General features: G+C 41.6%; 1 protein-coding gene across 1 annotated transcript in view; it reads left to right on the top strand.

The window, feature by feature from the left end:
* The window catches only part of LOC120865404 (ryanodine receptor 2-like), an 803,227-nt gene that overhangs the window by 114,776 nt on the left and 676,046 nt on the right, over window positions 1-12,405 (top strand). The window lies entirely within an intron of this gene.

Genomic DNA, 12,405 nt, shown 5'->3' with positions numbered 1-12,405 from the left:
AAGGTGATAGGCTTAAACGTGTATTTCGCCCCCCGCCCCCACCCAATAGGTGGTAAAGAAAGCAAAACGAGGAACTAAAAATTAATTCTGAAAATTGATAAAAGAAAAAATTGCTCTTTGCAATTAAATTCTAAACCATTGTAGTTTGTACTTAATTATTTGTACACGTAGAACCATAATAAGTTTCCATAAAGGGATAATGCATTCCTAGATGTTAGACCCGTGGTGGGATTTTGTTCGGTTTTATTCCCCACTGCACTTGTTTTCTTCACAGCCATTTAAAAATCATCTAATTTAAACTTGCTTACTAGATAATTAAGTTATACATTGAATGCAGTACTGTATTAGGCAATTCTTTTATTTATAGATTAGGAATCATTTCTTTGAACTGTGGGCTATACATGCAGATATTACTGTTAAAAAGAATCATGTAAGCATGGACTTCCCTGATAGCTCAATTGGTAAAGAATCTGCCTGCAATGCAGGAGACCTGGGTTTGATTCCTGGGTTGGAAAGATCTGCTGGGGAAGTGATAGACTACCCACCCCAGTATTCTTGGGCTTCCCTTGTGGCTCAGCTGGTTAAAGAATCCACCCGCAAGGCGGGAGGCCTGGGTTCAATGCCTGGGTTGGGAAGATCCCCTGGAGAAAGGGTGGAGAAGGGAAAGGCTACCTACTCCAGTATTCTGGCCTGGAGAATTCCATGGACTGGAGAAATCCATGGGGTCACAAAGAGTCAGACACCACTGAGTGACTTTCACTTTCAAGCATCTGAAAAATCAAGTATGTCCAGAGGAATTTGTGGTTATAAAGTGTATTTGACTAGGACTTTGAAGTGAAGTGAAAGTCACTCAGTCATTGTCAGGCTCTTTGTGCGTGCCCCGCCCCTCCTGCCACCCTTCCGCCCACCCGTGGACTGTAGCCCACCAGGCTCCTCTGTCTATGGAGTTCTCCAAGCAAGAAGACTGGAGTGGGATGCCGTTTCCTTCTTCAGAGAATCTTTCTGACCCAGGGATGAACTTGGGTCTTCTGCATTGCAGGCAGTTTCTTTACCAATTGAGTCACCAGGACTTTACTTTTTGCCAAAAAAATAAGATGAATTTGAGACCTACTTTTATAATGATAATAAATGGTTTCAATTCCTTTTTAGATTTTTGTACCTTTCACACTGTGTAAGATACTCCTGTCTGCACTGTTAGCTAACAAATTTTTTGGAAAAAGAGAAGTAAACCTTGTATATAGTCTTGATAACTAGTTTAAATATAACTAAAGTAAGTATATCAGCTGGCAGATTTTTTTAGTTTGTTGATCAATGCATTATTTTTAATTAAAAATATCCTGACTCTGATAATGCTCTCTACTTGAATTTGAAGCAAAATATATAAATCATTAGATATCTCTTCCATGTCAATATCCACCAGAATATTTTAAATTGAGAAATTACAAGTAGATATCTTCCTTTGCATACTATAGAAGTAGTTGTTTTGGATGACAGTGATACTCATTTCATATATCTATTCCTTCACTCTTTCATAGATACATATAAGTATCCTTGTTCAAGAGATTCTTTTTCTAATGTAAACATTGTGGATCCTAGGTGCTGGTGATACAGTAACTAGGTTTCAAATGAAAGTCTGTTGGTTCCAAAAGCCACATTCTTTCCACTCCATCAAGATGATAAATAGGTGTGTTCACTTGTGGAACATCTATTATATGCCAAGATTTGTTTTTCTGTATTTTCCATAGGATAGTCCTCAGTGTCATCTTATGTTTGGAGTGTATTATGAGCTGGTACAGAGTTTCCTTCTGGGGAGAGGAGGTTTGGAAGCAGGTTACCCAGCTTTTTACTCTTTTTGTGGAGCATTTGTGAATCATGCCATCATGTAGTTACCTAATTCACTCATCAAATCTTCACTGGACTTTCGTGTGGCAGGTTCAACTCCCCTTCCCCCTGTTGCATCTGTCCCATGATCTTAACCTCTGTCATCAAGAAGCTAAAAAAGATTGCTGCTGCTGCTGCAAAGTCGCTTCAGGCATGTCCCACTCTGTGCGACCCCACAGATGGCAGCCCACCGGGCTTCCCTGCCCCTGGGATTCTCCCCACATGGAGGTAAATAGAGATGTGATGACTAAAAGCCATTTTAAAGTTAACAAACATAAATAAACTCAACAAATACCTGACCAAAAGCATATTTAAACTTAGCAAGCGTCAAGGCTAGCAGTTTCTGATTATAGTTGCTATTGTTTTCTTTTAACGTTTGGATTGTATGAAAACGACTTGTTGAATGGTAGAATTTTGAGATGAAATGAAATCACAAGTTTAGGAAAATTTGAGAATAACCATTCCCATACCCTGCAGCCATCCTCACAAATTTTGCCTTTGAAAACTCTTCCCTGAAAACCATTGGGGAGTTTGGGCTTTATGAGCATGAGCTGCCTGTCCTCTCTGCTTGACCCTTGCAGTAGACCTTTCTCTTCTTTACACTCCCGTGTTTTGTGTTTTGATTTGTTTGATCTCACTGTGTTTTGGATACATGAACTCAGGTTTGACCACAGGGTTTGGCAAATTGATCTTTCCTTTTGAAAACTTGAGACAACAGGAGGAAGCTGGAGACACCTCTTTTTATTGCTTGAGGGTATGTTAGTTTACAAAGATTTGATTAGCTTTTATGAGCTCTAGAATTTGGCATATGAGATTTCCCTGGTGGCTCGGATGGTAAAGCGTCTGCCTACAGTGCGGGAGACCTGGGTTCAATCCCTGGATTGGGAAGATCTCCTGGAGAAGGAAATGGCAATCCACTCCAGTATTCTTGCCTGGAAAATCCCGTGGATGGTGGAACCTGGTAGGCTACAGTCCATGGGGTCGCAAAGAGTTGGACATGACTGAAAGTGACTTCACTTTCACTTTCAGGCCACTGGATATAAAACACAGACAAAATGGAGGAGGCAAGCTAAGGGGCAGAGGGACTGTCTCAGCCAATCTCCTACACACCCAGGTTTTTGTTTTTTTTTTTCCTCTCCACATTGCAAGGCATGTGGGATCTTAGTTCCCTGACCAATGAGCCCTGCAACTCTGTCCTCCTGGGCCCTGCTGGCCCCTGGCCTCCTGTCCCAGAGCCCCTCCCCAGATGCACCAGCCCCAAGGGATCTATCCAGCAGCCCTTGCAGAGGAAGCATGGAATCTTAACCATTGGGCCACCAGGGAAGTCCCACCCAGATTTTTGATAGAGGGAGGAGGAGATGAAGTCAGACTCTGTTTCTTGCCGGACCTGAAAAGTAATTTCATTCATGTCCTGGAGTGAATCAGATTCCCTGCCTCGAATTCAGAAAGCTCCCCAAAGCAACAAGTAACACTCGAGCACTGATTTGTTAACTGATGCTGAGAAATGCTTTGTCAGTGGGGCTGGTTTTTGCCGTTGCTGGGCTGTAACCTTGGTGAACCATGTTACTTATTTGTTCATCAAGCAGTATTTCTTGGCTCTTAGAGTACAGTGTGGACAGGACACGTGCTCTACGTTGTGCTGAGAGGGAGGTCGTGTGAGGGAGCATAGGCAGCAAAAATAAGACCGGGAAAACTATAGATAATGATGAGGAACAGAAGGTGACGGTGGGAAGCTGTGACAGCCAATGGCCGGCTTGCTGGCTTACATGGGCCGGCAGGCCGAAGAGTTGATAACTGTTACGCCAAAGGGCACTTGAGGAGCTTGGAATTGTCGCCCTCCTCCTCCCACGACTCTCTACCTTTTTAACATAAGCTTTTTATTGTTAAACGTTTGTAAATGCAACCCAGTTAGTTGAGGCCAGAGCTCTCCGAGTTGATTTTGCTTGTCTTTGTTTACAATTTTGTTTCTGCTACTTCCTTCCTTTCCTTTCTTTTTGTTATTTTTTATTGAAGTGTAGTTGATTTATTTATTTATTTTTTATTTTTAAATTTTATTTTTACTTTATTTTACTTTACAATACTGTATTGGTTTTGCCATACATTGACATGAATCCACCACGGGTGTACACAAGCTCCCAATCCTGAATCCCCCTCCCACCTCCCACCCCATATCATTTCTCCGGATCATCCCCATGCACCAGCCCCAAGCATCCTGTATCCTATCATGTAAGAAACGAAGTGCCAGTCTTTGTTCGATACAGGATACAATGTAGTTGATTTAAAATATCATGTTTCAGGTGTATAGCACAGTGATTCATTTATACATATATATTGATATTTTATGTCCTTATATGCCTATTCTTCAGATTCTCTTCCCTTATAGGTTACTACAAAATACTGACTAGAGTTCCCCATGCTATATAGTAGATCCTTGGTGGTTATCTGTTTTATGTATAGCAGTGTGCAGTCTTGTCCTTTTCCCAGAATCACTGGGGCCCTCTCTAGTTCCTTTCCATATCCTGTGTACCTGCTCTGATGGATTTAATAATCCAGCCCCTTGTAGGAATGTATTTCAGAGAAATCTCTGCAAAGTTCATGCTTTTAGATCTCATGTTATTTATTACTCATTTTGGTTTTTATGCCTGGAATGAGGATGCTGATGGGGAAGGCAGAAGAGGCAGGTCAAGTGATAGAGGGCTGAAAAATCAGTGACGGGAAAGAATGAAACAGATTTTCAGGAGACCAGCTTAAGAATTATTGACAAATTCATATGCAAATTCCTGCTGAACTCAAAAAGGATGAAATTTCTTCAAGTGAATGAGAATCTGTTTGCTTTTGATTTGCTTCACTGAAAACACTGCAGAAACAGATTTGTGAAATAGAAATTTTTGAGACTGGCGAAAATCGGGCCCTGGTTTTCCTAGTAGTAATAGTAGTAGTCTTAGTTGCTCATGTCTGACTCTTTGTGACCCCACCGAGTGTAGCCCACTAGGCTCCTCTGTCCATGGGATTCTCCAGGCAAGAATACTGGAGTGAGTTACCATTTCCTCCTCCAGAGGATCTTCCTGACCCAGGTATCGAACCCAGTTCTCCTGCATTGCAGGCAGATTCTTTACCATTTGAGCTACAGGGAAACCCTAAAGTGAAAGTGAAGTTGCTCAGTCCTGTTCGACTCTTTGCGACCCCAGGCTCCTCTGTCCATGGGATTTTCCAGGCAATAGTACTGGAGTAGATTGCCATTTCCTTCTCCAGGGGATCTTCCCAACCCAGGGATTGAACCCGTGTCTCCCGCATTGTAGACATACACTTTACCGTCTAAGCCACCAGGGAAGTCCAGGGGAACCCTGAGGTTGGGGTAAATAATGACCTGCCTATCCCTCCATTACACAGTGTTGTTGACTTCCTTTTAAATGCTCTTCTTACATTTGTTATTGGAACTTCAAAGTGAAAAATTGTGTGATGGTGATCTTAGTGCTCTACCTAAGTATCGTCTGTGAGTGTTATGGACGTGTGTTCCTATGAGGCTGGTTCCGTTAAGTTCAGTTGAATCTGGGAATTTTGCTTCTTGAGGACAGTTTCCTGTCATCTGACCTGAAGGTTTTGCTGGCTTCCCTCTGCTTCTCTGAAATTATTTGTGAGTAGCCTCCTGAAAATAATATTAGGCAGCACCAGCAATAAGAGAGATACTTTCTGCATGAATGTTTTTGGAGGCAGAAAGATAAGCCAATTAAACATTTTGTTTTCTGATGCATATGTAACATTTGTACACATGGATGATCTTTTTGAAATATGTGACTTGCTACTGTTTACAGTGATATTTAGACTGAAATCTCTCAGGGCTGGAGCGCAGATTTTCAAATTATTTGGAAAAACTTTTTTAGGAAGTAAAATTAGCCCTATGTTTTAAAATGAATGAATGTAACCATTCATTGTTGAAAAGCAGGTAAAATCTACAATATGTTTTATTTATTCTTTAGACATGTTATGTCATTGAGTCATTGTATGAGTATTCAAGAAAACAAAATAATTCTTTGGCACACCTAAGTTTCATGTTGGCAACTGGATACAATAGAGCAATTGCAATTTTAGTTACAAATTGTACTGACTTCCAGAAGGTCTCATTGAGCTTAGAGCACTTGCTACATCTCACACCAGTTTCAGTTCAGTTAAGTCTCTCAGTCAGGTCTGACTCTTTGCGACCCCATGAATCGCAGCACGCCAGGCCTCCCTGTCCATCACCAGCTCCTAGAGCCTACCCAAACCCATGTCCCTTGAGTCGCTGATGCCATCCAACTGTCTCATCTCTGTCATCCCCTTCTCCTCCTGCCCTCAATCTTTCCCAGCACCAGGGTCTTTTCAAATGAGTCAGCCCTCCGCATCAGGTGGCCAAAGTATTGGAGTTTCAGCTTTAGCATCAGTCCCTCCAGTGAACACCCAGGACTGATCTCCTTTAGGATGGACTGGTTGGATCTCCTTGCAGTCCAAGAGACTCTCAAGAGTCTTCTCCAACACCACAGTGCAAAAGCATCAATTCTTCAGTGCTCAGCTTTCTTTATAGTCCAACTCTCACATCCATACATGACCACTGGAAAAACCATAGCTTTGATTAGACAGACCTTTGTTGGCAAAGTAACGTCTCTGCTTTTCAATATGCTGTCTAAGTTGGTCATAACTTTCCTTCCAAGGAGTAAGCGTCTTTTAATTTCATGGTTGCAATTACCACCTGCGGTGATTCTGGAGCCCAGAAAAATAAAGTCAGCTACTGTTTCCACTGTGTCCCCATCTATTTGCAATGAAGTGATGGGACTGGATGCCATGATCTTAGTTTTCTGAATGTTGAGCTTGAAGCCAACTTTTTCACTCTCTTCTTTCACTTTCATCAAGAGGCTCTTTAGTTCTTCTTCACTTTCTGCCATAAGGGTGATGTCATCTGCATATCTGAGGTCATTGATATTTCTCCCAGTGATCTTGATTCCAGCTTGTGCTTCTTCCAGCCCAGCGTTTCTCATGATGTACTCTGCTTATAAGTTAAATAAGCAGAGTGACAATATACAGCCTTGATGTACTCCTTTTCCTATTTGGAACCAGTCTGTTGTTCCATGTCTGGTTCTAACTGTTGCTTCCTGACCTGCATACAGGTTTCTCAAGAGGCAGGTCAGGTGGTCTGGTATTCCCATCTCTTTCAGAATGTTCCACAGTTTATTGTGATCCACACAGTCAAAGGCTTTGGCATAGTCAATAAAGCAGAAATAGATGTTTTTCTGGAACTCTCTTGCTTTTTCAATGATCCAGCAGATGTTGGCAATTTGATCTCTGGTTCCTCTGCCTTTTCTAAAAACAGCTTGAACATCAGGAAATTCACGGTTCACATATTGCTGAAGCCTGTTTTGGAGAATTTTAAGCATTACTTTACCAGCGTGTGAGATGAGTGCAATTGTGCAGTAGTTTGAGCATTCTTTGGCATTGCCTTTCTTTGGGATTGGAATGAAAACTGACCTTTTCCAGTCCTGTGGCCACTGCTGAGTTTTCCAAATTTGCTGACATGTTGAGTGCAGCACTTTTACAACATCATCTTTTAGGATTTGAAATAGCTCAACTGGAATTCCATCACCTCCACTAGCTTTGTTCGTAGTGATGCTTTTTAAGGCCCACTTGATTTCACATTCTTGGATGTCTGGCTCTAGGTGAGTGATCACACCATCGTGATTATCTGGGTCATGATCTTTTTTGTGTATTCTTGCCACCTCTTCTTAATATCTTCTGCTTCTGTTCAGTTCAGTTGCTCAGTCATGTCCGACTCTTTGCTATCCCATGAATTGCAGCACACCAGGCCTCCCTGTCCATCACCATCTCCCAGAGTTCACTCAAACTCAAGTCCATCGAGTCAGTGATGCCATCCAGCCATGTCATCCTCTGTTGTCCCCTCTTCCTCCTGCCCCCAATCCCTCCCAGCATCAGAGTCTTTTCCAGTGAATCAGCTCTTCGCATGAGGTGGCCAAAGTCCTGGAGTTTCAGCTTAGCATCATTCCTTCCAAAGAACACCCAGGACTGATCTCCTTTAGGATGGACTGGTTGGACCTCTTTGCAGTCCAAGGGACTCTCAAGAGTCTTCTCCAACAAAGCATCAATTCTTTGGTGCTCAGCTTTCTTCACAGTCCAACTCTCACATCCATACATGACCCCTGGAAAAACCATAGCCTTGACTAGATGGACCTTTGTTTGCAAAGTAATGTCTCTGCTTTTGAATATGCTATCTAGGTTGATCATAACTTGGTCCCTACCATTTCTGTCCTTTATTGAGCCTGTCTTTGCATGAAATGTTCCCTTGGTATCTCTAATTTTCTTTAAGAGATCTCTAGTCTTTCTCATTCTATTGCTTTGCTCTATTTCTATTGCCTCCACCAGTTTAGCAGCAAGGAAATAGAAGCATATGGGTGTACTTGTTAAGTTCTGGGGTTTCGGCTCAATCTCTGTACAGCACAACTTAACAAGAAAATCAGTAGTCACCAGAGAGTATACTGCTGCTAAGTTGCTTAGCTGGTGCTAAGTTGCTTCAGTCGTGTCCGACTCTGTGTGACCCCATAGACAGCAGCCCACGAGACTCCCCCTTTCCTGGGATTCTCCAGGCAAGAACACTGGAGTGGGTTGCCATTGCCTTCTCCGACCAGAACGTATACTTGCCATTAAATTACATGAGATGAGGCTATATGTTTTGTTTGGGTTTGAACAAAAATATGCTGAAGAATAATGAAGCAGCAGATATACTAACAGAACCCATCTCTTCACTGTGGCTTGGCTATTAACACTTGGCATTTAAGATCGTCTTCCAAATGTCATAACCAAAGCTTTTTGATTTCCAGAGTTGTGCTTTGTTGAATATTTGATGAGACAGACTGCAGATAACTGCAGTGGCATTTTGGGTGATTCCCTGCTGGCAGCCGAGACGTCCGTCCTCTTGGCAATTTCCAGGGGTCGGCTCTCAATCTGGAGAACAGAGAGGAGTGGCATGATAATTCCTGTCAGTGGGGAGGCACCAGAATGAGATGTGAACACTCAGAATTTCCTGCCTTCCGATAAAAATTCCATGAATGGTGGGAGTAGTGGTTCTCACATCAAACAATAAGGGTCCAGCTTTTCTTAGAGGAACAAAGACTATTCAGGAGTTTTGTCTCCAGTGAAGACTCCTACTGAGTAATATTTGTGGCTGTGATGGTGAGGATTTTCTTTTGTCTGCTATAATTTTTCACTTGATGAATGTGATAGCATGATCATTCTCGGTTATGTTACAGCATTTGGAAGGGAATCATTGTAGTTCTAGGATGTCATGAGCCCTTAGGGGGAAGTTGGGATTCTAGTTTAGGCAGACTTTTTCTGTTTTTAAATTAAATTTTATTGGAATATAGTTGCTTTACAACGTTGTGTTAGTTGCTGCTGTACAGCAAAGCGAATCAGCTGTTTGTGCACATATATGCCTTCTTTTTTGGGTTTCCTTCCTATTTAGGTCATCACGGAGCACTGGGTAGAGTTACCTGAGGTATACACTATATTCTCTTTAGTTGCCTATTTTATGCAGAGCAGCAGTCGTGTATATGTGGCAGTCCCACTCTCCAATTCATCCCATCCCACCTCCTTCCCCCTTGGTGTCCATATATTTGTTCTCTGGGTCTGTGTCTCTATTTCTGCTTTGCAAATAAGATCATTTTTGCTTTTCTTAAGCAAACAAACAAGCAAACAGCAAGAACAGTCCCTTCTTTTCCTGGATACCCAGTCAAAGGGAAACTGATTTATTGGGACCCTGATCTAAGGAGACCAGTAGACCCGGTCCTTAGCACAGGCTGGAACCTATGGCTGCCACAGTGTGTCTTGAAGATGGCCTTCCATCTCACTCAGTTCACCTATAAACACTCTATGTGGATCCCATATGGGATTGGTCGGCCTGGCCAGCTGCCAAGCAGAGGGTGACTGCTGACCTCGCTCTGTGCCTGTAATGACCTTCTCTTCTTGGGCATTACTCGTTAGATGTTTTGTTTGGGAAAAAGCTTTAAGAAAAATGGGTTTGATCTGGGTGCAGAGGGAGAGACTGGTTTGAGAACTTCATAGCTGCATTTTTGGCAGCCTGTTTTTCCTGGGGGTCAATTATTTGAGGCTTATGAACTTTGGTGTTACATGTCTTCTCTTATCCTTGCCTGTTAAAAGTGGAGTCTGTTATTTCTTTAGAGACTGATTATCAACTTGATAGATTTCCAAGCCTTCTGCTCATCTATGAGTGTATTCTCGATCCTTTCTCTGAGAGAAACATCCGTTTCTTTGGAGAATGGAGATGAAGAGCTGTGTACTGCATAATACGTGAATTATAGTTTGGGGAAAATGTAAGGATGGGAGTAATTTTTTAGATTTTAGTGATCTGTTTTTCTTAGTTTTTTTAAATGCCACTACATGAAACAGCAGAACTATCTGCCATTAGATACACCCTACTTTCAGATGTTAAATGCTCTACACTGGCTGTCCATTTAATTTGATGGTCAGAAGGAGTTTTGACTTTTGATCTTTTTAGGATGTTGACTTACATATACTAGGAATATTTAAGTCTGTTTTATTAAGTTCATTCCCATGGAGTGTATGGCACTGGAAACAATTTGGCTATTGATTTTTCTGTTTTTTTGTTTTATTCTTGGTAAACAACCAAAAAGAAAAGAATTGATTAAATGTTTCATTTGAGATATTTTATCCTATGACTTGCTTTTCTTCATCTTTGGGTTTTCCATAATAATAGGAAACTTTGACAAGCTTTGGTAGGCCATGGTGATTTCTTTTTTTCTTTTGATACTGATTGAATGAGATGTCTGTGATTAAATAAAATATTAAATTGTTACTAAGTTGTAGTTAGTGTGAACATGCATTCATCATTTCTAAATGTCATCTATTACTTAGAAATTGCTTTCCCCCAAACACCAAAAGATCATTTTGTTTTGGTTTTGGCTTATGGTGTGAATTCGCTGCTGCACAGTAATTGCTTTCTTGCCAGGTGAAATATGCTTCTAATTTCTCACCCTGTTTTAAAAATAAATATGACTGGAATTTTACTTTCACATTTCTAAACATATAGCATAATTGGAATATTTTAAGCACTAAATGATAAAGCAAACAGATTTGTTTGGAGCCCTAGAAATAATTGTACCATTTGCACCTAACTAAGTTTTTGTTGTATGGATAATTCACATACTGTAGGAATGACACGTTGTTTAGTGAAACTTCTAAGAGTGGGTACTACTTAAGCTTGTATCTTTTCTGAGCCCTTAGACACCACATAAAACTTCATATCTAAAAACTCCTCTAAAATTAGCTACTTAATATTGATTTAGCTATAGTTTGGACATGTTTTCCCTCCTCTATTCATTTCCTTGAGTGCTTATTGTGTAGAGTCTTTATTCTAGGTGCTGGGGATTCAGTGGTGAACAAGATAAACATCCTTATCTCATGTACCTTGGAAGATGGAGAGATACTGATAAAAGCAAGATAAGTAAGCAAGATGATTTCAGATAGGGATGTTGTTTTAAAGAAGAAAACAACCAGGCAGTAATGGGAAAGACAGCGATATGGTATTTGAGGGTAAGGGGGAGGGCATTTTAGGCAGATTTGGTCTAAGTATTCTTTCACCATGGATGTGCCACTTGGGTTGAGTCATGAAAGATGGAAAGGAGCCAGCTATGGACAGAACTAGAGGAAGAGCCTTCCCCACAGAGAAGCAGCCAGGGCCAAGCTCTTAGGCAGGGGAGGCTTGGCAGGTTGGAGGGCATTGTGGCAGGAGTGCAGCTAGTACATAAGGGGGAGGGAAGGGGGAGGCAGGGTTCAGATGAGGACTTGAACCCGCATAGTACATCTCATCCGTCTCCGCCAGGTGGTCTGGGGGTGCCAATGACTCAGAAGACTGGTGGACTAATTATAAAATGAAACTAAAGAGAAATAATTTGGTCATGAAATATATATTTCATTTCATTTCACCCTCATCACAAGCCTATGTTTTTTTTTAATGTTTAAAATAAATATTTGTTAAAGTGCTTTGTAATGATACTAGAAAGAGATTAGGAACTAAAAGATTATTATCCTACGGATTGAGAAAGGCACATATATGACTTATGGTCACATGTTGAACTGCTGGGTTGTAGAGCTGGATGAAGATACAGCTGATACAAAGCACAGTAGTACCTGCCTTAAAAGTCATTCTAGAAAACAGAATACTTGTTGGTATAAGTGTATGTGTAGGAGTTGCTGCTGCTGAGTCACTTCAGTCGTGTCTGACTCTGTGCGACCCCATAAATGGCAGCCCACCAGGCTCCCCCGTCCCTGGGATTCTCCAGGCAAGAACACTGGAGTGGATTGCCATTTCCTTCTCTAGTGCATGAAAGTGAAAAGTGAAAGTGAAGTCGCTCAGTCATGTCTGACCCTCAGCGACCCCATGGACTGCTGCCTTCCAGGCTCCTCTGTCCATGGGATTTTCCAGGCAAGAGTACTGCAGTGGGGTGC

The sequence above is a fragment of the Oryx dammah genome, unplaced genomic scaffold (assembly GCF_014754425.2).
Source record: "Oryx dammah isolate SB20612 unplaced genomic scaffold, SCBI_Odam_1.1 HiC_scaffold_6, whole genome shotgun sequence".
Lineage (NCBI taxonomy): Eukaryota > Metazoa > Chordata > Mammalia > Artiodactyla > Bovidae > Oryx > Oryx dammah.
The sequence above is the reverse complement of the archived record's forward strand: the minus strand, read 5'-3'. Positions and strand labels throughout refer to the sequence as shown.